The following is a 27,467-nucleotide window of genomic DNA, read 5'->3' on the forward strand; positions in this document are numbered from 1 at the left end:
CTTTCCACTGCACCACTCTAGAGAAGTAGGAAAATGAGATCATGATCAGAAGGGAATTTCAGAGTTTCAGGATCACAAAAGCAGAGCAGTGAGTTATAGGTGATGATAAGATGTAAGGTGATCATCCTTGGGTTGCCTGAAGTAGAGAGAAGATATGGTGCATAGGAGCTGAGGAGGCAGATGAATTGAGAAGCCACAATGCTTGACCAATATACATTAACATTTATATTGAAACTGTCACTAATGAGGGCATAGAGCAAGGACTCCTTGTGAAAAAAAGGAAGTGACCTGGAATCTAGTAGATTAACAGCAAAACAAACAAACAAACAAACTTGGACAAGGTGATATAGACAGATGGAGGGAATCTCAACAGAAAAAAAGGTCCTGATTGATGGTGGTAGAAGAAGAGTCTAGAAGTAACTCAGTGTGTCTTGGGCAGGTGAGGAACACAATATTGGACAGGGTGATCAGGTTATATAGTATCTTCCAGGGCAAGCAAAATTTCTGTGAGCATAAGAAAATGGAAAGAATGTGAGAGGAAGAAGTCTAGGATGAAGGAGAGCTTGTATTTGAGGGGAAGGGAGGTTTCTAGAGGACACAATGGAAAGGAAGGGCAAAAAAGGATAGGGGCTATAGAGGAGGGGTAATGCATTATTCCTCTCATAGGGATGAGAACTCAGAGAATGATAGTAGAGAAGGAAATTTTTTGTTTTTGTTTTGCACTGACAAGATGGCAGATTTCGAATAATAGGGATTGGAGGAAGAATAAGAAATGGGATTTTGTCTACAAAATAGGGAAGTGCTAGTGGCCTGGTGTCCCTGTGCTCCAGGGAGAGGGGGGATGTGGGCTGGGAGAGTAATGTAATTTTATTCTTTCCTCTTCCCTTCCATTCCCTTCCCTTCCCTTCCCTTCTTTTCTCTTTTCTTCTCTGTTTCTCTCTTTCTCCACTAGGACATTGGGGGAGGGGGCAGTAAGAAGTATAGGAAGTCCATTCAAGGTATTCAAGGCAGTACATATGAAGGTCTAACTGAATTCACACTCCACTCTATTTCCTTTCATTCATCTAGAATGTGGCAGGGTACAATATGCAGTCATGATTGTTAACTATTCATATTTTAGAAATTTATAATCCATGAATTAGGTATACCTACTTCATGCTTTTAGGTAAAAATGAAGAGAAATGGTTCATAAAGCAAGAAGCATTTAGAAACAGCTCGGGGAAAATGTTCTGAGTAGCAGAAGATAACATTTTGAGTTCTATAAACCCAGGCATCTTCCTTATCTTAAATTTTAAAAAAATGACTGAATAAAAATATAGTATGTCTATCATTATGGGCACCTAGATTCATATACTGCAGCATGGGGATACTGAGTCACATTTTGGATGCTGTTCCTCTCCCCCTTCCCCCATTTCCTTTTCTAGCAGACATGGTGATGCCAGAAAATTTTAAAGTGTATAATCTTCATTTTTCATTGGAAGCATCAAAAGTGTGGTTAAACACAAGCTATGATACTCCTCAGTAGAGGTGAGGTTTTCCTATGAAGATCACCCCTATAGTCTTCTTTTGACAATGAAGGATGAATAAAATGATTTTGAAACTGCAGTAGTATTGTCAATGATTTTCAAGGCTGGATTTCAGGTTTGGAAAATCCTTTCCTATTCCAGACTCTTAGAAGTGTGCTGTCTAGAAGTCATTGATCCACTCTTAAGCCTTGTATGTTGCTTTGATTTTTGTTAGTCAAGCCAGAAATCCCTAACTAGCATCTCAATTCAAAAGATACCCATCAGTAACTTTTTGAACAGCACAGATTTCCAATCATCCCTAGCCCTCAAAACACATGTCTAATAATAGTTTGATTATAAGAATTGAAATTCTTCTCCTTTCCCTCCCCTCCTCTCCACAATCCTTCCCTTTCCATCCCTTCCCTTATTTTCCCCCAATTACATGTAAAAACAATTTTAACATGTTTTTAAAAAAATTTTGAGTTCCAAATTCTATTCCTTCCTTCCTCCCCACCAACCACCCCGGACAGTAAGCAATCTGATATAGGTTATATGTGTACAATCATGTAAAACATTTCCATTTTAGTAATTTTGTACGAGAAGACTCAGAAAGAAGGAAGGATGCAAGGAAGAAAGGAAAGGAAGGAAGAAAGAAATAAAGGAAGAAAGAAAAAGTGAAAATGGTATTCAGATAACATCATTTCTTTCTCTGGAGGCAGACAACATTTTTCATCATGAGTCCTTTGGGATTGTTTTAAATCATCGTATTGCAGAGAATAGCTAAGTCATTCACAGTTGATCATTATGCAATATTGCTGTTACTGTGTCTAATGTTATCTTGATTCTGTTCACTTCATTTTGTGTCAGTTCATTTAAATCTCTCCAGGTTTTTCTGAAATCATCTTGTTTATAATTTTTGTAGCACAATAATATTCCATTACAATCATATACCACAACTTGTTCAGCCATTCCCTAATTGATGTGTATCCCCTCAATTTCCAGCTCTTAGCTGCCACAAAAAAGAGTTGCTATAAATATTTTTGTACAGATTGGTCCTTTTCTCCCTTTTTTATCTCTTTGAGATACAGCCCTATCAGTGGTATTGCTAGATCAAAGGGTATACACTATTTTGTAGTCCTTTGGGCATAGTTCCAAATTGCTCTCCAGAATGGTTGGATCAGTTCACAATTCAACCCACCTTAGTGATCTAGTTTTCCCACATTGCTTCCAACATTCATCATTTTCCTTTTTTTTTATGTTAGCCAGTCTGATAGGTGTGAGGTGGTGCTTCAGAGTTGTTTTAATTTGCATTTCTCTAATCAATAGTGATTTAGAGCAATTTTTCATAAGACCATAGATAGCTTTGATTTCTTTGTCTGAAAATCACCTGTTCATCATATCCTTTGACCATTTATCAATTGGGGAATGACTTGTCTTCTTATAAATTTGACTCAGTTCTGTATATATTTGAGAAGTGAGGCCTTTATCAAAGATACTTACAAAAAAAATCTTCCTGGTTTTCTGCTTTCCCTCTAATTTTGGTTGCATTTGTTTGGTTTGTGTAAAAACTTTTTAATTTTATATAATCAAAATTATCCCTTTTACATTTTGTAATGCTCTCTATATGTTGTTTGGTCCTAAATTATTTCCTTATCCATAGATCTGACAGGTAAACTATTCCATGCTCTCTAATTTGCTTATGGTATCACCCTTTATGTGTAAATCATGTATCCATTTTGACCTTACCTTGGTATACAGTGTGAGACATTGGTCTCTATCTAGTTTCTGCCATACTGTTTTCCAGTTTTCCCAACATGCTCTTTTTCTGACATGACTCCTTCTTGGGCAGCTTAGCAGCCCCTCACTCCCAGGGGTTCACTATATATTGGTGTTAGATTGGTGCTAGATTGAGTGCAAACCCCCAATTGACTTATTCAACTGCAACTCAAAACTCCCATGCTCAAGTAATCCACCAGCCTTAGCCTTCCTGGTAGCAAGGATTATGGATATGGGCTACCACACTAGACAAAACGACTGAAATTTTTTTTTTTGCACACTTTGTCTTTTTTGTTTTTCTTCATTTTGCTTTGAGTACTTTAGATATAACTATCATGTTTAGCTCATTAGGAAGAGAAGGAAGTTATCTTTTCTTCCTTAACTATACCAGGTTAAATCCATAAAACCACAAGCAAGGTTTATTTCATTACCCTGCTGGGTATTGTGACCTATTCTGATATGATCTGATTAAACATAAAGCTTCCTTTTGACCAGATCATTTTAAAGAAAGAGATTGGATGCTTAGCAAGTCTCTTCATTCTGAATCCTAAAGCTGATCCTATCAAATTATAACTGGTCACTAGAGGTGTCTACTGGTGGACAGTGGATTCTGATGTCTCCCTTAGCTGATCCCTGAAAACCAAGAGGGATTGTGTTTATACCTTATGAAAAATGATTATCTTTATAATCATTATCTTGGAGATTCAGAGCTTTCCCCAGGCCCCTTCTTCCAAAGTTCAGTTTCTTCCTCAGAAGGACGTTACTGATAATGAGATTACATTGAATCTTCTTATCCTGGTCAAGGACCAACCCAAGCTTGGAAGTAATTTAATCTAAGGTAGGGAGACCAATTGTGTTGTCCTCAGGCTTAGGTGGAGATAGATTCTGTGAACCCCAAGAACACCATGAATCTCTATTTGAAGACAGAGCCTGCTCTAAGAAAGAGACAAAAGAAATCAGAGTGCATGTTTCCATGGTTTAATTTCTTTCAAGCTTATTTGACATGCATTGCAAGGGAGTTCAGTGCAAAACTGGTCCCCCCCTAAGGAGACCAGTTCAGAACTGGCTCGAATTGGAGTTTTTTGGGGTACAGGTTATATGCCCTTAGAAGAGTAGGTGTTTCCAAGGGATACCAATCAACTCTGGGAAGTGGGCTATATTAAAATGAGGGTCTTTCAGTATGTGACCCAGGTCATTCAGTCCTGGTCAAAGAGACATCAATTTCCATATCACCTGTCTTGACAATAGGAAGGAATCAACATTCTCCCAGAGTTGTCTAGGCAACATAATGGGCAGGAATCCATTTAGATTATTTCTTAATGTCCTTCTGAAGAAGGACTGAACTTTGAAAGAAAGGGGGATGGGGAAGCTCTGAGTTTCCAAGATAATGATTGCTAAGAAAAATCATTTTTCACATTCCCCATCTGATTCTAATGAGAGGTGTAGCCTTCTCAATGAATCACTAACTGATATGGTCAACACTTCATCAAGGGGTTTTGGGGACTTATAACAATATGGGAGAGGGGAGGGAGAGATTGATTGAGTCATTGACAAATCAAAAGGGGGAAGTCACTTTACTAGGTACAGATACAGAAGCCCAAAGGGAAAAATTATACAATGAAGTGTCCATTTAAAGGCTCAGAAGTCTCACTTCATATAGCTGTCAGGGGGAGGCATCATCTGATGAGGTTTTCTGGTCTCAGTACTGTTCAAGCAGTGTCCAGCAGACTGTCTTTTTGTAAAGATCCTCTTTCTTGTGTCCACTTTCCTACAAAATTGATCTTAACACAATTTTAAATTACCTTGCCAATACCCAGGTCAAATAATGAAAGTTAACCCAACTCTTATGTCTCTATTATTATGCAAGCAAAATTGGAGTCTTGGCCAGTTGTCATGTTTAAGAAACTCAAATAAAGAAAAACAGGAAGATTAGAACCTAGATTTTATACTTCACAACTTCACATTCATTCCCCTATCAGGAGGATGAGATTTCCCCTAAGGAATTAATAACAAAATACTTTATAAAAAGATGGACTCTAATCCATACATAATCAATGATCAATTTTAAAACAGTGCATATCAAGAAAACAATTCCAACTTTTGGTCATGTTCAAATAAATAATCCCTAATTAAAGTGGATGCTTCCTTTAAGGCGTTTACAAGATAGACCACAAGCCATTCTTTTTTTAACATTAACTAACTGTAACAAACTAAAACAAGTATGATATTAACTAACAGAATAATATCCTGGTTTCACAAGTCCTTGGCCTAATTATTCTCCATACAATTATGAGGAATTAAAGTACCCTGACTTATACAGGAATATATACTAATAACAGATGTCAAGGCTAAATACTTAATTCTAAAATTCTAGGCCAAATAACTCAATCTTATACTTATATCTTACTATAATAACCTCATATGTTCCAGCATCAATCTAGTATTTAATAGATTTAATACTGTGCTTACAAACTTTTTGATTATAGAATTTTGCCATTAAAGAATAGGGACATAACTAAAGTAAGGGAACAATGTTCCCCTAACTTCATGTCGATTCCAGGCAGAAGTTATGTAGAGAGCCAACTGCATTGAGCCAGGCTTAAGTCTGCCAGGTGTCATAGTGGGGAAATTGAGTTAGGAGAATCCTACCTCAGCTCATGCAGAAGAGTCATTCTCTGGACCGTCCCATGAGAAAACCCTCTGCAGTTCATCGATGCAGTTCATAGACCCCACCCCCACCCCCCCAGGATTGCTGGCATCATGCATGGGTCAGTGGCTCAATAGCATTCCTTGATAACCATACCTGGAGTCAGACTCAGAATAAAGTCAGTTATCAGTCCCATAACGTCTTGAATAGCAAGTTCCCATAATCAGTGTCAGACGTGACTATAATCTTACATTGGTTAGGGAACATCCTTAAAGTGAGCCTTAAGTAGTTTGCATGTATTCATATGCATGTCTAGTTCTTGGTTAAAAAATAACATATGTAAAATCAAATTTCCATTAAGATCAGAAGTTATCACTCTAATAGATTTGCATCTCTGTTTCTCAAGCTTATTTGTCCTTCTCTAACCATACTTAATCTGAAAGAACAAGACACTTCAGGAATTGAATCTTATACATATGATAAGTTCAAGCACCAATTTTAACATTTGGTAGGCCATGGAATGAATTCAGATCAAAAGAGCAAAATCTCCCCAACTTACAACTCATTACAATAATTGCTTTAGTATTAATACCTCTGATGTTGTTCCCATTGAGTTGCTGACTCTGTTTCTCAGAAAACACCCATTAAGGCCAGTCCAAGGACACAACAAATCTAGGAATGAAACTCAAAATTCACAGTAGGCTTAAACATAATTGTCATCAATGTCAAATTATTACTTGCAACAAATTAGCTTGCAAATGGAAATCTCGTAGACTTTTAAAATTATACATAAGATTTTGCAAAACATTTCTTCATAAAAGTATTTCCTTTAAAAATAGCTTACAATTTATCCTGTTACTATAACAAACTAAATTAATTACAAGATTTTACAAGGTCCTTTCTTTGCACAATTACCAAGTTTCCTTTCACAAAAATACTTTTATAAATACTTGATTTAAACAATAACTCAAATAGCTTAGTTAACAATCTTAATTTTCATAAGTGAGAACCAAGTAAATTTAGCTGAAACTTCCCCTTAAATATAGACAAAACTTGGAAGTTTATGATTTCTTAAATTACAATACTTCATAAATATTACAACACATAAATATTACAACAGAATGACCTGACAGCTTCCTAACCCATTCACTTTTTCTCTTTTTCTTGGACAGTACAATTCTTAATCTAACAACATCTAGATTATAAAAGAAATTGCTTTTCTAACAACATAGGTGATACAATTGTTTGCCAAATTGCACAATTTAGAAATGTTACAATACCCTACACATTATAATGTATTTAAAACTTGAAACAACCCATTATCAATTTAAGTAAATGCATTTCTAAATTGCCTTGCACAGAGAATTATTCATCTCATCATTAATATGTTGAAACTACAACCTGAAACCACCTTATATATTTTCACAATAGCCAAGATTTAAAATGAAAAATCTACTCTCATAGTAAATGTCAGTATTATTATTATTACTCGATTATAACCAAAAATACTTCATTAAATATTAAGTTTTCAAAAATTTTTTTTATCACATCCCTTTCTTTTTAAGTTGCCCAATTCATATGCAACAAAATCCAGATTAAAAATTGAGAAATACAGTAATAACATAAGTAATAAGTTTCAGATAACATCAGTTGCATTTTCAAATTATCACATACAGAAATTATTGATCTGATTATTTTTGGTATTTTAAAACTGCTTCGAAGTTATCAGATATGGAACAATTATATTAAATTAGAGAATTAATAATAAGGTTATCTAGCATATGCCAATCGTTTTACAATCATGTGATGCTCCCAACATCCCTGGGAAGTGGGTTCCACTATTATTCCCTTACAGAACAGTAAACTGAGGAAACAGGAAACTGATTTAATAGACTGAAATCAAATCAAATCTGGATTTATAATTGCTGATGACAAACATTTGAAAAACAATTTTTAAGTCCAATGCTCTTGGCCCTTTGAAAGGAAATATTATCCATAAATTCTCTTATAAAGATACATGGCTGTATACAGGGAATTGCATATAAAATTTTACAAACAGTTTGAAATCACCTATAATCATCAGGTTAGCGAAAGGGTTTGGCTCAGGCAAAGAGAAACCATCTGAAGCTGGCACAAAGGCACCCAGGACAGCTATGCAAGGATGGAGGCACTTAGAGCACATTGGCTTGTTGCAGACCACCCACCCCCATCTGTTCACAAACCAATTTTTTCTACCCATCATATTTTCACTCAAACCTTTATTCCTCTTTCCTGATCTTTCAGTTGGGGTTAAGTGACTTGCCCAGAGTCACACAGCTAGGGAGTGTTATGTGTCTGAGGCTAAATTTGAACTCAGGTCCTCCTGACTCAAGGGCTAGTGCTCTATCCACTGCACCACCTAGCTGCCCCAAAAGTTTATTTATTTATTTGTTTGCAAGGCAGTTGGGGTTGAGTGACTTGCCCAGGGTCATACAGCTAATAAGTGTCAAGTGTCTGGTCTGAGACCAGATTTGGACTCAGGTCCTCCTGACTCCAGGGCCAGTACTCTATCCACTGCGCCACCTAGTTGCCCCTGCCTAACAACTTACAAATCAAGAGAGCTATATTTCTTCCACATCCTTCACAAACAGCTTTTATAATGTTAGTATTTGGGGGCAACTAGATGGTATAGTGGATAGAGCACCAGCCCTGGAGTCAGGAAGACCTGAGTTCAAATCTGGCCTCAGATGCTTATTAGCTATGTGACCCTGGGCAAGTCACTTAACCCTACTTGCCTAAAAAAAAATATATAATAATAATAATGTTAATGCTTGAAAGGTAGAAAAACCCTTATTTTTGCAGTTTTAAACACATTGCCATGATATCAGATCTTATCAGGCTAAAAGTTGTTTGTTAACTGATTCCGCTTTCCACTAAATTTTGGGAGAGTCTCTCCCTGCTTTTTGATTCCATTACTCATTATCTAACTTTATTCTAGTATCTCAATTTGGCCAGTGTTGGGAGCCCCCCCCCCAAAATAATCTCAATCTCCCACTGAAAGCCTAAGGTGGGAATTCTTTCCTGATGTTCTCTCTCTAATTACAGACCTTAGAAGTTCCTTAGAAGTTTTTCTGGGGGCAGCTAGGTGGCACAGTGGATAGAGCTCCAGCCATGGAGTCAGGAGGACCTGAGTTCAAATCCAGCCTCAGACACCTGACACTTATTATTTTACACATTTCTTACTTTTCTCCTTTTCTATTTCCTTATCTAGAAACCAACCAGTGTGGGGAAATCTTTCTTAAACAGTCACCCAGGCCAAGATCTAATCAGACAGCAAAAGAAGCTCTAAGTTTGGGCTAATGGGTGTATTTCCTGCTCATTGTGCTGCTCAGACAGGTCTGGGAATATGTTGATTCTTCCTCTGGTCAAGACAGGTGATACGGAAAGTGATTGTCTCTTTGAACAAGATTTAGGTGACCTAAGTCACTTATCCCAAGGCCCTTATTTTAATATAACCCACCTCCCAGTGTCTTAACCAATCAAAGTTGACTGGTACTCCTTGGGAATACCAGCTCTCTGAAGGACATATAAACTGTGTACCCCAACCCCAAAGGGAGCTCAGTTCCAACACTGCATCTCCTTGCATATGTATGCTGCCTGCTTTTAGAGAATTAAAACATGGATGGACACAACCTAATTTGTTTGTCTTTCTTAGACCAAACTCTCAGGGACTGACAACCTGAAAAGACATATGTTTGTTCCCTTCATTCTAGAAGGAAGGAGCTAAAATCTTTCAAGAGACAAGCAAAGTGCTGTGGGTATACCTTGAGCTTCTACACAGAGATCAGGAAGGAGAGGGTGGAAGAGAGTCTGCCTCTTAGCACTATGTCATAGCTATGAATTAGTGAAAGAAAATGCAGAGAAGAATTGGAAGGAAGGAAATTAGCAGTTATTAAGCATCTACTACCTGCAGGCACTGTGCTAAATGCTTTACAGATAGCTCATTTAATCCTCACAACTAACCTGGAAGGTAGGTTCTATTTGATCCTCATTTTACAGATGAAGCAACTGAGGCAGACCTGTTTGTTAAGTGATCTGCCCAGGGTTAGACAGCTAATACTTGCCCAGTGTTGCCTCAGGAGAAATACTGTAGCTATTCCTTGGTTGTTGAGAATAGCAAGAGTGAAACTCCTGCCTCCTCATTTCCTACTTTGTCCTGGCTCTCTCACTGAGAGCTATTTTACATTTCTTGTTTCCTTAAAAAAAAGAACAGTGTTCACTTTCTACATTGGCCAAGTGTTCTGGGGAGAAAAAAAAACCAGTTTCTCTAAAAAAAACCGTGTGCTTGTGTGTCCTTGGGGAAAAGTAAGAACCGGGAAGTGTGGGTTAAGCTTGGCTATCCACGTAGAGAGTAGGAAATTCTCTTTCTCAATTGCTGGATTACCAGCTGGGGGCTCAAAATAAACCGAAGAAAATTTTATTGAAAGTATTAAGTTCCCCAGAAGCCAAGATCAAAATGAATTTGGATTGTTCCTGGATTCCCTTTGGCAAATAATGACAAAGTCATGGTGTTATGGGGAAGGAGGTTTGGTAATAATAATAGCTAACATTTATATAGTGTTCACTATCTGCCAAGCACTGTGCTAATTGCTTTACAATTATTTCATTTGATCCCCATACCAACCCTGGGAGGTAAGTGCTATGGTTACCCATTTTACAGATGAGGAAACTGAGGCAAACAGGAGTTAAGTGACTTGCCTAGAGTTACACAGCTAGTAAGTATTTGAGGCCTGATTTGAACTGGTCTTCCTCACCATAGGCCCAGCACTCTATCCACTGTACTCCCTACCTGCCCCAAGGTATATGTGGGCGAGTTTGCTGAGGTAATAATGCTTCTCTGTTATCTTAACTAGAATGATAGCCACTTCTGTCTCTCTGGCCTCTTTAGTCTCAACAAGGCCACCCCAAGTAGAGTTTTGGGTGCAGACATAGATGTTCATGTAGGGTGTGCTAGCTACACCCTAATACCTCACACAAAATTTGGTATTTTGGATCATCTTAAATTTTATTTGTTTGGTAAGTTGTTTTCATTAATTTATCAAAATATTTAGTTAGGTTTTCTTTTGTCTAATGGAGGAATTAAAATAACATCCTTTATGACTGAGTATTGAATAAATATTTAGGGCATCTGGGTGGTGCAGTGGATAGAATGCCAGACCTGGAAGCAAGAAGACCTGAGTTCACATCTGGCCTCAGATGCTTACTAGCTGTTAAGAGTCACTTAACTCTTGTCTCAGTTTTCTCATCTGTAAAATGAGCTGGAGAAGGAAATGGTAAACCACTGCAGGTTTCCAAGAAAACCTCAAATGTAGTCACAAAAAGTCATGTACAACTGAAATGGTTGAACAACAAAATTTAATAAATATTTGCCTTAAAAAATAAAATCACTGGGCACACAACATACCCTATTGAAATGTTCCCTACATGCCTGTGGATCCAGGATAAATCAGTGTTTTCTCCACTTCCAACATTTTAGTAGATGAAAAAAAAGCTAAAAATGAATAGCTAAGATAGGCTCAAAAAAGGAAAAGACTTCCCAAAAGGGCAGCTTGAGGGGTGGGTGTACTGGTGCTGGTTGGTGGGTGGCTGTGTGTATAAAAAGCTCAGATCTTTTTTCGCACCAGCTGATGGAACCATCTCTTCCTCCTCTACTGTCTGCCTCCTTGAGTCACTGTCCCGATGGAAAGTTCTGATCCCCCAGTGATTGCCCCATTTTGCTGTGTTCTAGAGTGAGCTGCACCTGAGTATCCTCTACTCTGTACTCCCTTAGTTGAAATTTGAAGCAGTGACTACATGATCACCCACACGCAACACAGGTATCTGGCAGGAATAGGGGTTAATAGATTTATGTTATATTCTTATCCCATTTATCAGGCAGTTACTGCCAGCATATTTTTTGGGGGGGGGGTTGGTTTTTGTTTTTGGCACAGGCAGTTGGGGTTAAGTGACTTGCCCAGGTCACACAGCTAGTAAGTATCAAGTGTCTGAGGCTGAATTTGAACTCAGGTCCTCCTGACTCCAGAGCTGGTGCTCTATCTACTGTGTCACCTAGCTGCCCCAGGGAGCGTATGTTTTCAGCAAGAATATCAATTCAGAGTCCATCTATGTCTTGGAAAGAGGTAGATGGTTTCCATATTGCTTTAAATCCCAATATTTTGATATCTAATGGTCATCAGATAAGTTAAACGTTAACTAACAGGTGTTTTGGAATCTCATTTGCTGCTCTTCTCAGAGCCCTGTAGGAAAAGAAGCTAAGGTTTTCATGAAATTTCTTCTCCTGTCATCAGTCTTCTTATAAAACATGATTCCCTTTTGGATATCTATAAATTTGAACACCTGCTCCATTTTCTTGGTTCCTCTGATATAAAAGTGTTCAGACATCAGAGATAAGCACCCTCCCCCACACACCTCACCCCCAGCCACAACCAGACTCCGGTCATTCTAACAAATAGGTACAGGTTTGAATAGTGTCACGATTAGATTTATTTTTTTCCATTTCAGAACTACTTGACTGATTTATTCTTTTATATTGAAGATCTGCTTCCTGCATCTTCCCATCTTCCAGTTCTGCCTGTACGTAGACCTCAGATACTCCAATCATTCTGCAGTCTCATCCATACAGAAGTCCTTCTAATGATGCAGATAAAAATTTATTCATAACTGTCTAATCTGCGTGAGTCTTATCCACATCCTTCTATGAGTCCCCATACAGGTTTCACCCAACATTCTGGGGACCTTTCTGGCAGAATACCACTGGAGAGAATTCCACTGGTGCGCACAGATCATCTATCCATTTTCTCTTCACCAGGTGGTCTTTTTTACTTATACATTTTTTGATAACAACCTTCACATAGCTTCTCCTTTGTAATTTCTTGTCTGTAATGTGCTATGGTTTGACTTCTCCCACCATTCTCCTCTCCATTGCACTTTGGGTAATCCTCAACTCATATTACATATATGCATTTTTAAATGCACGCTGGGCTGAATTAGTTGTGTTGCTCCATTACCTCCTTCATTGTCTATCTTACTAAACATGAGGTTTTGAATGGTCTTCAAAATGGATAGGACTGAGAAATTCTTATGGAATTAGCATTCCTAGTGGAGACTTAGGGATAACACATTCAGAAGTGTAACAGTCCAATCAATCAATAGTTGATCGATCAGCATCACCCTTCAAATCAGGCCTCAGACACTTGACACTTAATAGCTATGTGACCCTGGGCAAGTCGCTTAACCTCAATTGCCCTGCCAAAAAAAAAAATTCAATCAGCATCACCTAATGTGTGTTGAGCATTGTGCTAAGCAATGGAGATAGAAATACGAGAGAATATAGCAGAAAAATACTCTGACATATTTGAACTCAATCTTGCTTAAAAAAAAAAAAGCAAAACAAAACAACAAATAAGAGATACCCTCTTCTTTGAGACATTAAGACTTCCTCTGTGAGGTCTTCCCAGTTAATTCTAAGTTGTTAATACCTCTTCTTCCTCAAATTATTTCGTATTTACTTATCTGTGTGTCTGTCACATTGTCCAAGTAAAATGGAAATTCTTTGAGGAAAGACATTGGTTGTCTTTATTTTTGCATATCAGGGTACCTTGTACATAGTAGGTGCCTGACAAATTTTTTTTGTTGTTGTTATTTTAGGCAATGGGGTTAAGTGACTTGCCCAGGGTCACACAGCTAGTAAGTGTTATGTGTCTGAGGCCAGATTTGAATTCAGGTCCTCCTGAATCCAGGGCCAGTGCTCTATCCACTGCGCCAGCTAGCTGCCCCCAGACAAATGTTTATTGAGTTGAACTAAAAATGTAGTCAAATGAGTTCACATTTGGGAGTTGGGCTGGTAAAAAAAAAAGATTACAATCTGCATTTATATGCTGGTTTTCTTCTGTAATGATTGCTAGCATTTACTTTGAAAAGAATCTTACAATGTGGCAATATGTTCTCACTCATATGTTCTTGATGTGTAGGAAAATTGCTACACTGCAGCTTGGTTGATCTGAAACTTTGGCTAGCTTAACAATCAACTTGATATCAAGAGTGGGTATGTATGGTATAGGTTGCTTAGGTGATTAGCCATAGCTCAGTTCATTTTCATGGTCCCTTGTAGTTATAACTTAAGAGTAGACCAGAAGTATGAAGTAACAAAATCAATGTGGTTGGTCCTTTCCAGGACTGCCTCCTATAGTAATGCCAGCAGTGATACCCTTCATTTGGTACTTACCATTTACTACATGGTGCTTGTAAGTTATCTTTTTGGGTGTTTTTTTGAGTCCAGCAACATGGAGAAACAGACTGGATAAACAGTAGAAAACTGAAGAAGAAATGGTGAGTGAAAGAGATCTTCCAATATTCAGGTCAGGTTTTTCTGCAGTCACCGAGCACATTGTGTCTAGTGATAGCTTAAGGACATTGGACAGGCCTTAGCTGAGAGATTAGCACTGGAGCACTTATATACAATCACATGTAAAAATATATGGATATATATGGTTATTTGTAAGTGATAATGTAATATTTCAAATATTTATATATATGCATATATAGTTTTTCAAAATTTGTTATTGATTTCTTTTGTTTATACATCATCTTCATTTTCAGATATATACCATCTTCCCCTCCCCTGTCCATCAAGATATCTCTTGTAACAAGGATTTTTTTAAAAGAGAAAAATACAGTTTAGCAAAACCAGCCAGCACATCAAATAAGTCTGACAGCTTCCACAATATCTCATGCCTGAAAGTCCACTACTTCTGCAGTGAAGGAGGGAGATGGATTTTCTCAACTCTTCTCCAAGATTAAGCTTTCTGGTCATTATAATTACTTAGGGAGCACCTGAGTATAAATGAAGAGTGAAATTGGAAGCATTCTGTCCAAAGCTGGAAATAGCAAGAAACAGTGAAAAAGGAGTTAGAGAGGTATCTTAAAGTAAGGTCGTAAAGTTCTCCAGACAACTTGGAGCCTAGTCTCTGAAGAAATAGACCCAATAGACAGCTTGCATTCATTGTTATCAGGAGGAGTCACAAAGAACGAGATACCAACTTTATTAGTGTTTCCATGCCAGGACTAAATCTCAGGAACATACCTACCACAGGGCTTGTCCTGTTTGTTTTTCTACTCAAATGAATCCTGGCTCTGCCGCTTACTAGCAATGAGAAAGGTCACAATCACTCTGGGTTCTAGTTTCCTAATCTGTAAAATGGGGAGACTAGAATTGGTGACCTCTGAGGTCCCTTCCAGCTCTTATATGTGTTATCCTGTGAGCCTGTGATTTAAGAAAGTGACAAGGGATTAGATTAGATTAGAATAGATAAAATAGAATAGATTTAAAATAATTAGAATAGAAAAGTATTAGAGTTTTCATTGATTTATTATCCATTCCTGAGGAATGTTGATAAATGGATAGATATCAGCCTGGAGAAAAGTCTCTAATGTCATGCTACATAGTTGTACTCTCAGTTCTATTCCATTCAGCATTTTTATTAGTGATTTGGGTGGATTAGATGGTATGTCTGATGAGGTATGGGTCCAAGCTGAGAGCTTTGCCCCTCATCCCAAGAAGAATTTGGGTCCCATTTGTCTAGGCCCCAGAAAACCCTTAAACTTTCCTTGAACTCACCTACCTGGTCAAGGAAGTCTAGCAGTTTCCTGATTATTACTCCTATCAACTGTCTCTCCCTTATCACCTAGACCCTATCTCCTGGTTCTTTGGCACCCTAATTAAGCCTAGTCCTCTATTGTCTATAGCCCTGGGTTATATTTCCCATTCTTGATCTTATCCAGACCCAATTCAACCTCTTCCTTATCTTCTAGGCCCTATCTTCCAGTTCTTTGTTACCCTAATAAAGCCCTCCATTTTCTATTCCCAGATAAACCTCCCAGATACTCCCATTGGGATTTTTCCAGGACCCTTCCCCCATAGTCACCCTAGTTTCAAGATCCTCCCTAAACTCCTCCCCCAGTCACCCCATCTTCAAGATCCTCCTCTCAACCCTTCCTCCAGTCACTCCAAACTACTTGGCTGTATATAAGATCCATCCTGGCCATAGTTTAGGGGCTGAGACTTCCTTATGCCCACTCATCCTTATGAGTATCACAAATGGTCAGATTGTTTAAGAGTCTGGCCTATCTGGCTCATGGTTAATAAACTTTGTCTTTGGCTGAAAGAAGACTTAGGTAGAATTCTTTTGGGCAGGACCCACGTGTTGTGATTTTGGGGCCTTAGCAGCCCTAGCATCTACATCTTAACATGCCTAGCAGGTTTCTGGGTGGTATAATCTTGGTCATGACAGCAAATATTTTAGATAGCAGAAATTAAATTATTTTGATGACTAAATCAACATACCAAATTTAGCATGATTTGTCCTTTAATGAGGATAAATGTAAAATCCTGTTCTTTGGCTCAAAAAATCATAACAGCACAGGGTAAAGAAATTCGGCTTAATAGTAGTTCATTACTAAATTCCCCAAGAATTCTAGCTGACTGCCTGCTTAGTATGAATTAACAATAAAAGATTGTGGCTTCTAGAAAAGCTAATGTGATCTTAGGCTGTATTAATAAAAGGATAGTGTCTCTTAAAAAACAGTCCCTTTATGTTTCTTTATATTGGTTATTCCACATTTGGATATTATAGGTTGGCACTGGGCACCACTTTTTAAGAGAGACAGTGACAAACTAGGAAATGAGATGCAGGAGGGGGCCCAAAAGGGAGTAAACCCAGCTGGGAAGGAGAAGAAAGATAAAGCATTTATTAAGACCTACTATGTGCCAGGCACTGTGCTAAGTACTTTACAAATATTATCACATTTAATCCTCACAAAACTCTTGTGTAGTAGATGTTATTATTATCCCCATTTTATAAATGAGGAAATGGAGGCAGAAAGAGGCCAAGTGACTTGTTCAGGATCACACAGTAAGTATCTGAGGCCAGTTTGAAACTCGGGTCTTCCTGACTCCAAGGTCTATCCACTATACCACCTAGCTGCCAATAGTGGGGGAACTTGAAAAATATTATGTGGAGAATGTTTGGAAGAACTAGGGCTGTTTAACCTGGAGAAGAAAGATTAAAGGAAAAATGCTAACCATCTTTAAATATTTGGAAGGTTGGAATGGAGAAGGGTTTGAGTGATCTTTTCTGGCCCCAGGACACAGTCCTAGGCAGTAGTTACAGGGAGGCAGATTTTGACTCATTGTATGGAACAGTTTTATGATGATTAGAAGTAATGTGTGACCTTTTATTCTAAGTGAAGCAAAATCACAAAGCTGGAAGGACTCTAGAGAAAACATCTATTTTTGAGTGAGTGAATATCCAATTTCTCATCAAATGATTGTTATTTAACTCCTTTTAGTGACCTTCAAGGGGGAGATACCACAACATCCCCACTAAGGGTTACAAATAATCTCAGAAATGAGAAGGTTGAGAAGGCAATGCACAGGCTTACACAGAGCATTATCAGAGATACCTTGAAAGAGAGGCACTGAAGTAGAAAGTTATGTTTTATTCTCTAATGGAATGGCAAACAGGGACAACTATTTTTTTAAACTTCTTTCCCAGTAACAGTAAAAAAAAAATAGCATCTTATGCTTCTCAAGTTTACAAAGTGCTTACACTTTGAGGTTTACAAAAGGCTTTCCTCACAACCCCGTGTAGTTTTGAAAGTGCCAGCATGGCATATGGTTGATAAACAAGCTTTGAGAGCATCTATGACATAGCAACCAAAACAGTGTGTCCTAGTCATGGGAGGATCCTTTAAAGAAACTGAGGGCATTTAGTCAGGAGAGGAGAAGACCCAGGGGAGATGAGTTGACTGTCTTCAGACATTCCAAGGGCTGTCACATGGAAAGAGACTTAGACTTGGTCTCTTTGGCCCCAGAGGGACAGGACCAGGAAATGGGTAGAAGCCACAAAGAAGAAACTTTAGTGTTAATATTAGGAAAGACTTCCTAACGATGAGAACTATCCAAAACTGGAAAGTGTTGCCCTGAGAGGTAATGGACTCCACTTTAATGGAAGTCTTCAAGCTTAGACAGGATAACCATTTGTCACACGTATTATAATGAGAATTCTTTTAAAGTGTAGGTTGGACAAGGTGACCACTGTTGGAAACCCTTCCTATACTGAAATTCTGTTGTTCTCTTATTCTGTGAAATTCTGTGTCCTCATAGATATTACTGACACTTGGTGAAGTGCAGTATTTGTTGTTCAGTTGTTTCAGTTATGTCTGACTCTTTGTGACCCCATTTGGGGTTTTCTTGGCAAAGATACTGGCATGGTTTGCCATTTCCTTCTCCAGCTCATTTTACAGATGAGGAAACTGAGGCAAACAGGGTTAAGTGACTTAACCAGGATCACATAGCTAGTAAATGTCTGAGACTGTATTTGAACTCAAGAAGATGAATCTTCCTCACTCTAGGCCTAGCACTCTATCTGCTGTGCCACCTAGCTGCCCCAACATACATGCATGCATGCATGCATACATACATAAACACACACACACACACACACATATATACATTATACATATTCATCTATGTACATATAAACAATATATAATATACAATATGGTAATAGAAAGGTATACCTTTTCAAAAAAGAGACAAAGCAGGTATAAGAGGAGGTAGGGTAATGTTGTCACTATCAAGAGATAGTTATCTCTGGAGAAATCCATGTCCCTGAGGTGGGGAGCATGGTGGAGAATACCATGAATAGTTTGACATGTATCCTAGATTTTTAAACAATGAATTGTGAAGAGTTCAGAGAAAGGATGGGTAGGTTAGTTGGTTCAGGAGGGAACACAGGATTTAGGTAAGGAGGAGACCTTCGAGATTGTATTATCCTTCCCCACCCTCTTTATGTTATGGATGAGGCCCAGAGAAGTCAAGTTCCTACTCAGGGTCTGTACAGTTAGTAATTGACAGTGGCAGGATCTGAATCCAGATTTTTACCACACCTCTAGTCTTATTCCATTATAAGGTGTTTCCTTCGATGGGAGGCTGTCATGAATGAAATTCTGAGGTCAGCTTGGAAGTGCTTGAAATTAGTTCTAATAGAGCATGGTTTAGTGGAAAGAGGACCTGGGTTTTAGTGCTTGCCTCTGATACTCTGATAATATCTGCGTGATCAGGGATGAATCATCTAAAATCTCTAACCCTTAATTTTCTCATCTAAAAAGCGGGTATAATGGTATCACCTACCTCAGTGGGCTATTGTGAGGATCAAATAAAACAATGTATGTAAAGCTTTGTGAACTTGAAATCATTATCTACCTATCTATCTATCTGCTGCAACAGCGGCATCAACCTATGAAACTATATTATAATAAAAACTCACATTTATGGGACAAATTAAATTTTCAAAATGTTTTCCTCTCAATAACTCTGTAAAATAGATGCTTCAAATGCTGTTATCATCATTTTACAGATGAAGAAATGGAGTCCGAAAAGGTAGAGTGCCTCATCCATTATCATACATCTGGTGAGTGTCTGGGACAAATTCTGAATTTGGATCTTCCTGCCTGTAAGTCCCTCATTTATTCACTATGCCACTAGTTTATCATATTATTGTTATATTTTATTCTGTCCTGGCTAATAGATATGTATGTACATGTTTTATCTTATTATATTGCAAGCTCCCTGAGAGCAGCTGTTCATGCATTTCCATCTTTGTGTCAGAATGAGGAATTTCACATAATAGTAGTTTAATAAATATTTTTCCAAAAATGGAAAAAAATTAATTCTGATAAGGGAGAAAAAGAAAAGCTATCTAAAGAGACAGATTTGGCTATAGAGGGAAGTCATTGATGAACTCAGAATTAAAATGCACATTTTAGACAGAGATAGGAGTAAAGGCAGATACCTCAGGATGCATACAAAAGAGTGATGAGACTCTGTAATGTAGTATCAGTAAGGCTAAAACCCAGTAGAAGCTGAGACTTTCAATAAATAGAAAAGGTAATTAAAATGCCACTTTGAAAAAAAAAAGCCATATTGGGGAGGGAGAGGAATAAAAAGATTGGGAAGTGATAGAGGCCCTACCAGGGTTGAATGGGATAATGAAAAGATTTTGTTGGGGAAGGATAGAACAAAATTGTTTAACTGAGAATTGAAACTCAAAATAAGGGCAGAGATTGTGAGAGCTGCCCTCCAGGAGCTTAAGTCACCTAGACAAGACAAATTATGTCCCAGAATACATAAAGAACTTGCAAATCAGGCTGATGAACTGCCTTCAGTGATTCTTGAGAAATCACAAGCAAATGACCCAATTAAAATAAAAAGGAGGGGAGGGGAAGAAGGAAAGACACAAATATTTTTAAAATGTGGGCCTTGATGTTTGTTCTTAGAAAAATCCTAAAATAAATGACTGTATGAAATTTTAGCTTGTAAGCTTTAAGAATGTGGGAAGGTTGTCACTGTAAGACTGAGTTCATTAAAAACAAGGCATACTAAATAAATCTTATTTAGTCTTTCAAAAGGTTACTAGGTTGGGGAATGAGTTGGGGGGAGTAGATCTAGATTTCGGTAAGGTGTTGATACAGTAATTATAATATCCTTCCGGACTAAATGGAAAGGTTTTGGACTGGATGATTATAGTAGAGTTGAATGATTGGATCTAAAGATTAGTAATAAATAGATCTTTGTCAACCTAGAGAGTGGTCTTTATTGGAATGCTACAGAGCTCTGTCCTTGGTACTATTCTGTTCAACATTTTTGCTGATGGCTTAGATGAAAGCAATAGTGATAGATTTCTGAAATTTGCAAATGATAGGAGCAAGAGGGATATATAGATGGAATTGCAATACCTAAAAGGATCTAAACATATTGGAATGGAGACTGAAGGTAACAGGATGATATTTAACAGAAATAGACGTAAACTTCTTTACCTAGACCCAAAAGAAAGTCAACCTTATAAATACAGGTTGGGGGGCACATAACTAGAAAGCAGTTCATATGAGAAAGGCCTATGGGTTTAGTAGACCACTAGCTCAAAGTGAGTGAGCAGTGTGATGTGGTAGCCAAATGAGCTAGTGCAATCTTAGGAAGCATTTGTTCTATCCTGCTGAGATCACATTGAGAATATTACGTCCATTTTGAATGCTACATGTTAGGAGATAAATTGACAAGTTGAAACAGATCTATAAGAAAATAGCCTGGGTTTTGAAAGGACAGGAGGCCATATCATACAAGGATCTGTTGAAGGAACTGCTTATGTTTTTCTTGGAGATAAGAAGATTTAAAGAAGACATGATCGCTGTCTTAGTTGAAGAATTGACATATGGAAGTGGGATTACAATTGTTATGCTTAGTCCCAGAGAACAGAATCAATGCCAATGTGTAGAAATTGCAAACAAGAAAATATTTTTTTCTTAATAATTATAGATATCTAAAAGTCATATAGACCGTTTGGAAAAGTGGTCATTTGAAGACTTAAAAGCAGAAATTGGATGACCTTTTTTAAAGTACATAGTGGGTTATGGGATAAGGTTTTTTTTTAAATATAAATTTATTTATTTTTGGTTTTCAACATTTACTTCCACAAGTTTTTGAGTTCCAAATTTTTGCCCCATCTCCCCCCTCCCCCCACCCCAAGATGGCATGGGTTCTGAATATCCCTTCCCCTAGTCTGTCCTCTCTTCTATCTCTCCCCCCTTCTCTTATCCCCTTTCCCTTCTATTTTCCTGTAGGGCAGGATAGACTTCTATACCCCATCTCCTGTATTTCTTATTTCCCAGTAGCATGTGAAAACATTTTTTTTAAACATATGTTTTTAAAACTTTAGGTTTCAAATTTTTTCTCTTCGTCCCTCCCTACCCACCCTTATTGAAAAGGCAAACAACTCAATATAGGTTATACATGTGCAATTATGCAAAATACTTCCATAGTAGACCTGTTGTGAAAAACTAACTCTATTTCCCTTAATCCTATCCTGCCCTCCCATTTATTCTATTCTTTCTTTTGACCCTGTCCCTCCTCAGCAGTATTTCCTTTTGATTACCTCCTTTCCCAATCTGCCCTCCTCTCTATCATCCCCCTGCTCTCTTGTCCCCTTCTCCCCCTATTTTCCTGTAGGGTAAGACAGATTTCCATACCCAATTGAATGTGTATGTTATTCCCTCCTTAAACCAAATCCTATGAGATAAGATTCACTCATTCCCTCTCCCCTTCCCCTGCTTCTATGGGATAAGGTTTAAGGATACAGTAGAAATGGATTAGACTAGGTGGTTTCTAAGATCACTTCCAATTCAAAATTTGGTGATTCTGTGATTATTCTAGTATGCTTGGTCTAATAGGACAAACTTCCAAGAGGCTAAAGATACAAAAAGAGACATTTCAGGTCAATGCAGGGAAAAACTTTATGATAAATGGGCAGTGCATGATTGGTTGGGTTGTCTCCGATTGGGTGGTTAGTTCCCCACCACTGTTCAAGGCTGGTGGATGGCTACTTGCCAAAGATGTTGGAAATAGAGTTTACTCATTGGAAACCCAATGACCCTATGGTTCCTTCTGACCTCACAAATCTGTAATTCTATGGTTGAATGAGCTCTTATTGGTACTCATTGTAAATAGTTACTTGATGTGATTTCTTGCTGTGTTCTTAAGTTGTTTAATATACAGCCCAAACTAGCACAGGTTGAGTAGCACTTTGTTCCAGGAAATTCTCATTCTAGGGGCTGCCCCCTCCCAGGATGATTGTACCCATGATGGGGCTTAACTGAATTTGTTCCAGGCACAGTTTCAGCCAGTTACAGCTCTGTGTTTGAGTGTGTTTGTTTACAAAAATGCATTCATTCTTTGTCTAATTTTTTTTTCACTTACAAAATCAGGGCATCAAGCAAAACATTAGTCATGCATTATTTTTAAAAGAATGAATGCATTTGATAACGGAGTCAGTTAAATTTTTATATGTTTCATATCTGCCACCAACTTTCTTGCTGTCCTTGGGTAAATCATGTTACCCCTCTGAGACTCAGTTTCGCAATCTATGAAGTAAATGGAATTGGACTAGCTGAATTCCCTTCTCACTCAATTTTTTTTTTGATTCTCAGGAAGGAACATTCTTTACACACACTGATATGTTCAATTTGCTGCTCAGAATTGATACAATCAATTGCTACAAGCAACAAAAAATACTTAAAAAATGTTTAACTGATGTTCATGGCAAATATCTGTTAATTATAGTTTGAAGTCATGTGCAACAAAGTAGAATGCATGTAGATTACAGCTGTGCTTAGTCTTCCCTGACAGTGAGTGAAATAGGCTATTATTAGTTGAAAATTGTGTAGGCAGAATATAGATTTGGGGGGGTTTCAACAAGTAAGTGGAAAGATCTTTTTTTTTTCCATTTTCAGTGTCAAGTGCATTTTAAAATGCCTTTTGGAAGTTGGCAACCTAAATTTATTGGAAGATTTTTGATAGATTTGAGGATATTTGTGGACAGCTTTCATTAGCCTGTGGTGTTTCAATTTAATAGTTAAAATTATAATCAGAAAATATATTAAAATCAACTGCTTCATCAAAGATTACAAAACAGTGGTAATTTTGGTTTCTTTCTCCTACCCTGTGATTGTGGTAGGGGATATCATCTGGGTTTTGTGCTATAAAATAGTAATAATAATAATAACAATAATAACTCATCTACATTGTGCTTTAACATTTACAAATCAGTCAGTCAACAAGCATTTTATTAAGCGCCTAATATGTTCTACTCACTGAGTGAGGCTCTGATGATCTGAAGATAAAAGTAAAATAGGCCCTGCCTTCAAGGAACTTATATTCTCTAGGGAAAAACAACGTATAAGTAAGTCTATACAAAATACACACACAATCAAGGTAGCTTTAGAGAGGAAACACTGGCTGCTATTGGAATTAGGAGAGCTCTTGTGAAGGAGGTATTATCTGAGCTAAACTTTGAAGGAAAATAGGGTTGTAAAAGAAGAAATTGAAAAGGGATAACATTCTGGACATGGCCCAAAGGCAGGAGGTGAAATATTGTGTGTGAGGAACAGGAAGAAGGCCAGTTTGATTGGAATAGTACATTTACTAAGCACATTTCTCACAACAACTCTGGGAAATAATATTATTATTATTATCCCCCTGAGATTAATATGTCTGCTTTATGAGTTACCTTACCAGGCAGATGCACTGGATGCAGAGTAAGTCTGTTTGGTGAAAGGAGCCAGTCAGGAGTTTGCAGTGAGCCACAGTCTTGCTTACTCCCAGACGCCTTTGCTGGTATTCACTGGCTGACATTGCTGAGATGTACACTCCCCCCCCCCCAAACTGGCCTAAACCAGCATTGTGGTTAATTATTCCTGCAAAACATCCTGCTTCTGTGTCCATCTGTTCCTGGGAAAGATTGTCCATTCTTTTTCCCAACCCCTCCTTCAACTTCCCCATTGTGGTTTTCAAGTATAAATATCCCCTGCCTTTCCTGGGTACCTTGTACCGGGGAGCCTCAGCACTAGTGTCTGATTTTCCTCCAAATAAAACTTTTCTGCTTTCAACCCAGCTTGGACTCTTCTGTGTTTTGAGGGGTGGGCTTTAACTGGTTGACAAGGACCAAAATTGTTTTCCTTTCTTTGGGCATGTATTTGAGATATAACATAGACCCCCTCCTCCTAAATTTATATAAATGAATACTGTCCTCTTCTGAGGATTCTTATATGCACAAGTGATATTTCCAGAAGGAGCCTTAGAAATATTGCCAAAGATGAAGAAGGCTTGAGTGAGAAGTTGAAGACCATAGGAACACAGGTTGTTTTTACCTTATTGCTTCCTATTGAAGACAAGGGATACAGAAGAGAAGAACTGATTTGAGAAGCAAGTAGCTGGGTAAAAAGGTAGTGTCTTGAGAAAGGGATTTGGACTTTTGGATCTAAGACTAAAACATAAAGATGGAAAAAACTGTTTGCCAGAAGCAGAATACACCTACCAAAGGCTACTAAGACTGTCTTTGTCTGTTACCATGCAAATCCAACCAAATAGGCTTAAAAATAAAAATAAAAGGCATGAAGGAGAGAGAAAAGTAAACTATGTACCATAAAGAATATCTGTTACTAAGGAACAGTAGTTGTTGAAACAACCTGAATTTGACAGGAGACAAAAATCTAAGAGTCAGTCATAAAACTCATGGTCTCAAATGTCTATACACAAATTTATGAAGTTTAGGCAACAAACAAGAGGAGGTGCTGAGGAAAGAAGGCAAATTTGATTTCACAGCTGTCTCTGAGATGTAGTAGAGTAAAACTCATGCCTGGAATATGGTTCTGGACGATTATACCTTATTTAAAAGAAGTGAGATTGTGGAATAAAAGGAAGGGAGATTGACATGGCATTACAGTTATCCCTTCCACATTGCTACTTTCCCCATTGAAATTTCAATATGTCTCAGGTCAGCATAAGAAAGTAAATGGGAATTTTGGGGGAGTTTTGGGGATGCTGCAAATGACGTGCAAAGGCCTGTAGATGACACAGAGCCTATGATCAAATACTTAACCAAAATTTTACAATAACGTAATGTACACAACACCATAAAAGAAAAAGAAGAAATTTAGGCTTCTTCTCTGGTACAAAAGGAGGGCCAAAAAATTTTATGTAGATTTTCCAGATCCACGGGTCACTCTACCCCTAACCCTCACAATGTGGAAGGGAAAACTGTATATATTTAAAAGTTTCATTCATATGAAGAAATCTAGGAAATAGAGGTGGGAACATATTGGAGGGCATTTGAGGGAAGATCATTAGAAGAAAAATAATCTATTTTTATCATCAGATCGTACTACAGACTAGTTGGATGGAAAAGGGAATTAGATGTGGACCCAGGGAAATAGATCACATGCCTGACACAGAGACATGATATAATACTGATAGGAGGCTTCAATTATTTAGACATCTGCTAGAAATCTCTGCCAAAAGCAGCCTGGCATAATAATCACTTCTCAATTTGCTTTAATGATCATTTCTTCTTTCAGAAGGTAGAGGACCCAACACAGGGAAATTCTAAACCGAATCTGGTTCTCAGTATCAGGAGGCACTGGTGGAAATGATGGGAACTGGGGAAAAATGAGAGATGATCATTGAAGAGGAGACAGAGTCAGATAAGCATTGAGATTTGGAGAAAGCATTCAAAAATTTCAAAGGGTTTAGAGAAAGGATAGATATATCTATAATCTATAGGAAAAGACAGCTCAAGAGGGACTTGATATTTTTTGTTTTGGGGTTGGTTTTTTTTTTTTGGCTAGGTAATGGGGTTAAGTGACTTGCCCAGGGTCACACTGCTAATGAGTGCTATGTGTCTGAGGCCGGATTTGAACTCAGATCCTCCTGACTCCAGGGCTGGTGCTCTATCCACTGTGCCACCTAGCTGCCCCTGAAGCTTGATAGTTTTGAAGGGTTATAATGTGAAAGAGCAGTTAGGTATATGTTCTTCTTGAGTCTACAGGGCAGAACTGGGAGCAATGACAGACATTGCATTGAGGCAAATTTAGGCCTCTGTTTACTCATCTGTAAAATGGGGATAATAATAGCACCTACTTCCCAGGGTTGTTGTGAGGATCAAATGAGTTAGCCCACATAGAACACTATGGAAACCTTAAAGTGCTTATATAAAGATGTAAATACTAGCTGTCATCACCATCATCATGGTTACATTGCTCCTGATTCTATCCTCTGGAACCAAACAAGACAAGTCTAATGCTCCTGCACGTGACAGCCCTTCACGTTCTTGAGAGATATCACTGTTCCCACTGAGTCTTCTGCAGGCTCAACATGACCATTCCTTCAGTCCTTCAATCAATAGACATATGAATCTAGGCCCTTTACCATCCTGACTGCTTTTCTCCAGACCAGGGTTTCTTAACCATTTTTGTTTGTTGTGGACTCCTTTGACAGTCTGGTGAAACCTGTGGACCTTGCTCAAAATAATATTTGTTACCTACATTTCATAATTGAAAGAAATTCAATTCTTTAGTAATGATTGAAAATAAAGGCATAGTTTCTTTTTTCCTATTCAAGTTCACAGGCACCTTGAAATCTCTCTGTGGATCTCAGGATACTTTCCCTTTATCAATGTTCTTCTTAAGCCATGGGTCCCAGAATATACACTGGTTTTGTGACTCTGGATAAGTCGCTTCATCTCCCAGGCAACTCTTTAAGACAATACATTTCAGAGCAGATGCTAGTGGAGTTTCTTCATGACGAGTTCCCATGCTGATGAATTCATGGGTTCGTTCCCCCCAAAATGTTGACAAGTTGTGAATGACTTTATTCCTGAACTAGCTACCTATTTAACCACCCCCTCAATAACAAGGGATACCTAGGAGCTAATCTGAGATCCCACACTATGAGCCATGCCATTTGAAGAAAGTTTTAAGTAATGACCCAAGTTCATCCAAGGTTTTAGGTGAAGCAGGGCTAGAGAGAACTCTTTTTGTGGCAAAAGTTTAGGCAGTATGAGCTGTCAAGAACAGGGTGTGCTGTTATGCTGGGCCTTTATTTTGTTTGCTGA

This window comes from Phascolarctos cinereus, unplaced genomic scaffold, assembly GCF_003287225.1.
Source record: "Phascolarctos cinereus isolate Bilbo 61053 unplaced genomic scaffold, phaCin_HiC Scaffold_4;HRSCAF=312, whole genome shotgun sequence".
Taxonomy (NCBI): domain Eukaryota; kingdom Metazoa; phylum Chordata; class Mammalia; order Diprotodontia; family Phascolarctidae; genus Phascolarctos; species Phascolarctos cinereus.